Below are 5,000 nucleotides of genomic sequence, written 5' to 3'. Positions count from 1 at the left end.
TGCGCCCCACTCCAACCGCCCAACTCGCAACTCCAGCGGATGAACGGCGGACTTTTCCCGCAGTCGCAATGTGCAATCCACCCCTATAACATGCGTTTCATGAAGAGTTATCTCCAATATGCGACATTCCCGCTGTCCCTATACATGAGCTGCGGGCTGTACCAGTTACGAGCTAGAGACGCGACCGCGTTGCTCTCTGTACGAATGCCGATGCTGAGCGGTCAGCTAGGAGGCGCTCCATCCATGTCGGTACCGGTGAGCGTTGCACTCGCAGTCGCAAGAACGTACGGCAAGTATATTACCTGGAAGAGTCAATGACAGTCCACGCCCCCCTGCGTGGGAAGAGTCTTTCTAGGCCATGACCCACCGGAAGGGCGCAGCGTCCCCCACCCCAGACATGTGACGTCACACCATCGGTATTGACGACTAGACTGATTCCTTATAATCATTTGCCATACACCGGTGGAAGCTGCCGAGACGAGTAACTACATAGCGGGCTCGCCGTGTCACTAATGTACAGAGATACAACAGTTTCGACTGGAACCGGATTAAACGTATACACGGCGCTGATTAGTAATAGATAGAGCCATCAGAATACAGATAATGTATACAACTGTCCGTATACATGCTGAAAGACTCTGCTCACAATCACAACCACACGTCAGCCACACACCCTTATCACGCACTACTCTCTGCCTGTAACACGCACACAGACAATATGTAAGCACCAGCATGGAACAACACCCAGTGCATCCTCTCCGCCACATTAGACAATCCACACTGTCATAACCAGACTGGGAGGTCCACTCAGAAAACAGAATATCCCACCCACCCGACAACCACCATTGCTCAGCCAAGCCACCAACACCCACACATGTCCTACACAGGGGTGCACCCAACATCACAATACTGCCTCCTCTCACAGCACACAAACAATGGCAGGAATGAAAGACACAGGTCTGCCACAAGCATGGAATGAGAGCGCCGCCTGTCATGAGCCAAAGGTGCATCCTGACGTGGCAAATCAGATGATGCCGCAGGCATCCACTTACTATAATCACAATCAACAAACCGGCCGCCCCGCCCCGCCCCCCATTAAACCTTTCCTTACAACAATGTGTACCTTAACCTAACCTATATCGTACCGTAACCTAACCTATATCGTACCGTAACCTAACCTATGTCGTACCGTAACCTAACCTATGTCGTACCGTAACCTAACCTATGTCGTACCGTAACCTAACCTATGTCGTACCGTAACCTAACCTATGTCGTACCGTAACCTAACCTATGTCGTACCGTAACCTAACCTATGTCGTACCGTAACCTAACCTATGTCGTACCGTAACCTAACCTATGTCGTACCGTAACCTAACCTATGTCGTACCGTAACCTAACCTATGTCGTACCTTAACCTAACCTATGTCGTACCTTAACCTAACCTATGTCGTACCTTAACCTAACCTATGTCGTACCTTAACCTAACCTATGTCGTACCTTAACCTAACCTATGTCGTACCTTAACCTAACCTATGTCGTACCTTAACCTAACCTATGTCGTACCTTAACCTAACCTATGTCGTACCTTAACCTAACCTATGTCGTACCTTAACCTAACCTATGTCGTACCTTAACCTAACCTATGTCGTACCTTAACCTAACCTATGTCGTACCTTAACCTAACCTATGTCGTACCTTAACCTAACCTATGTCGTACCTTAACCTAACCTATGTCGTACCTTAACCTAACCTATGTCGTACCTTAACCTAACCTATGTCGTACCTTAACCTAACCTATGTCGTACCTTAACCTAACCTATGTCGTACCTTAACCTAACCTATGTCGTACCTTAACCTAACCTATGTCGTACCTTAACCTAACCTATGTCGTACCTTAACCTAACCTATGTCGTACCTTAACCTAACCTATGTCGTACCTTAACCTAACCTATGTCGTACCTTAACCTAACCTATGTCGTACCTTAACCTAACCTATGTCGTACCTTAACCTAACCTATGTCGTACCTTAACCTAACCTATGTCGTACCTTAACCTAACCTGTATTGCGCCTTAACCTAACCTGTATTGCGCCTTAACCTAACCTGTATTGCGCCTTAACGTAACCTGTATTGCGCCTTAACGTAACCTGTATTGCGCCTTAACGTAACCTGTATTGCGCCTTAACGTAACCTGTATTGCGCCTTAACGTAACCTGTATTGCGCCTTAACGTAACCTGTATTGCGCCTTAACGTAACCTGTATTGCGCCTTAACGTAACCTGTATTGCGCCTTAACGTAACCTGTATTGCGCCTTAACGTAACCTGTATTGCGCCTTAACGTAACCTGTATTGCGCCTTAACGTAACCTGTATTGCGCCTTAACGTAACCTGTATTGCGCCTTAACGTAACCTGTATTGCGCCTTAACGTAACCTGTATTGCGCCTTAACGTAACCTGTATTGCGCCTTAACGTAACCTGTATTGCGCCTTAACGTAACCTGTATTGCGCCTTAACGTAACCTGTATTGCGCCTTAACGTAACCTGTATTGCGCCTTAACGTAACCTGTATTGCGCCTTAACGTAACCTGCATTGCGCCTTAACGTAACCTGCATTGCGCCTTAACGTAACCTGTATTGCGCCTTAACGTAACCTGTATTGCGCCTTAACGTAACCTGTATTGCGCCTTAACGTAACCTGTATTGCGCCTTAACGTAACCTGTATTGCGCCTTAACGTAACCTGTATTGCGCCTTAACGTAACCTGTATTGCGCCTTAACGTAACCTGTATTGCGCCTTAACGTAACCTGTATTGCGCCTTAACGTAACCGATATTGCGCCTTAACGTAACCTATATTGCGCCGTAACGTAACCTATATTGCGCCGTAACGTAACCCACATTGCCCCTTAACGTAACCCACATTGCCCCTTAACGTAACCCACATTGCCCCTTAACGTAACCCAACACACGTTGGGCCTTAACCCAACACACGTTGGGCCTTAACCCAACACACGTTGGGCCTTAACCCAACACACGTTGGGCCTTAACCCAACACACGTTGGGCCTTAACCCAACACACGTTGGGCCTTAACCCAACACACGTTGGGCCTTAACCCAACACACGTTGGGCCTTAACCCAACACACGTTGGGCCTTAACCCAACACACGTTGGGCCTTAACCTGCTCTGTAATTGTCATACGACGCGTTAAATTAGTGTAGTGTTGCCTAACTGCAACCCCCGCAATATAGTTTGCTACTCGCACTGCCCGGTCCCCAGTGTATCGCTTCATGTTAAACACCTTGCAGCTATACACTGTAATGTGGATGGCAGCAGGACGTACATGCTCAATGCCCTTTGCAGTTGTTCATTGGCATTTGCAGTTGTTCATTGGCATTCGCATGTGCGAAGCACTTAGCCTACGCTGTGGTACGGCCTGTGTCAACTGTCCGCTGATGTTGTACGTCCAAATCACACACTGTACTGCACATTGGTCCTCATGTACTGAATGATACATCGTGGTACATGTGACCGTACAACGACTGCGCCAACAACGGCGAACCATGCGGTCCAAATGTTGTGCACTCAGCTACGTGTCGTCTCCCTATAAGAGCTGGATTGCAGTGTGGTATGCCCTGGATGGCGATCAGCATGAGCCGTCTGTTGATGTAGTGGCGCGTGTTGTCAGACGTAGTCGTCTCTTCTCACACACCGTGATAGCATGGTGCACTGCGTTCCACATCTGCGACATGCGACAGAGGCCGGTTGACAGTCGTTCGCGCAATGGACATCGCATACGTACGGGGGCCACCTTCCACGTGTTCGCGAAGCGTGCACATGTTGTTGCGTGTATGTGGGCAGACATAGTGTGTCGTGACACCTGACACAGGCATGCAACAATCGTTGAATTTGCAAATGGCGATGGACGCCTACGTTTGCTGGTGACGTTATGCAAATGAACAACTGGTAAACCGTTGTGGTGCGGTTGTTCTCGCTAGAGGTGAATCAGTGATGGCGACGATCGGTTGAGCTACCAACCGGTTGTTCCAGCGATACCCACCATGCCCACGAACGTGAATGGCATCTGGGTGTGAAGCGATACGCGGCGGTGGCTGGGTGGGACCGTCCCCGGCCGGTGAGGGGGGGCCTCCCGGCGTGCTGGCCGCGCGGTGCGTGGGAGCACGCGCTACAGCCGGCTGGTGGGGGCGGCCAGTGGCAGGCGCGCCGGCCGACGGAGGCGGCAGGCGGCGCAGCTGCGCGCCGGCGCACCCTGCACGCGGCGCCGTGCGGCCAAAGTAGGTCCTCGCGGGCCCGGTGCGAAGCGCGGTGGACATCTGCAGTGTGCTGGTCCGATTGAGGACTGTGTGCGCTGAGGATGCGCCGCCGCCCGGCGCTCGGCGCCGCGACGCCGTCTGCTGCTCGGTCGCCTCTGCGGTTCTCGCAGGTGGTTTGTATCGCAGCTGTGCGGACGTGTTGGCGCGTGCGCTGTGCTGGGAGAGTTCGCTTCGGCACCCAAGTGGGGCTTTTGTCCTTCTGTGGCGCTGGCGTTGGAGCTGCCGGTCACCGTAGGTGGCGCGTGTTGTCTCCCGCCGGCAATGCCACGACAGCACGCTCCCGGGCCTCTGTCGGCAGCGGCAAGCTCAGTTGGGAGCACGGGTGGTCGCACCTAAAGCGTCTACTCGCCAAACTCCGGGCGATTGCGCCTCTCTCGAACCCGACCAAGTACTTAGGACGGCGCTGCGCGCCGCCGGGACCTGAGAGGGTTTCGAGGTGTATTGTGCAGGGGAGCTCAGCCTCCTCCTGTTTGCAGAATAATTGAGCGGACGCTTGCGTGTTCGCGCGGGCCCCCGGGACACACTCCCGGGCGGCCGGCTGCTCAGCTCTAGTTGACGCAGCTCCCTGGTTGATCCTGCCAGTAGTCATATGCTTGTCTCAAAGATTAAGCCATGCATGTCTCAGTACAAGCCGCATTAAGGTGAAACCGCGAATGGCTCATTAAAT

At 52.0% G+C, this 5,000-nt stretch overlaps 1 non-coding gene across 1 annotated transcript in view; it reads left to right on the top strand.

The window, feature by feature from the left end:
- The first annotated feature begins 4,895 nt into the window (after positions 1–4,895).
- Positions 4,896–5,000, top strand: part of LOC124569663 — a 1,910-nt gene continuing 1,805 nt past the window's right edge. Inside the window, exon 1 of the ribosomal RNA XR_006971267.1 lies at positions 4,896–5,000. This exon is cut by the window's right edge and continues 1,805 nt beyond it. This is a non-coding gene — a ribosomal RNA (small subunit ribosomal RNA).

Source organism: Schistocerca americana, unplaced genomic scaffold (genome assembly GCF_021461395.2).
Source record: "Schistocerca americana isolate TAMUIC-IGC-003095 unplaced genomic scaffold, iqSchAmer2.1 HiC_scaffold_1519, whole genome shotgun sequence".
In the NCBI taxonomy this organism is placed as follows: Eukaryota; Metazoa; Arthropoda; class Insecta; order Orthoptera; family Acrididae; genus Schistocerca; species Schistocerca americana.
The sequence above is the reverse complement of the archived record's forward strand: the minus strand, read 5'-3'. Positions and strand labels throughout refer to the sequence as shown.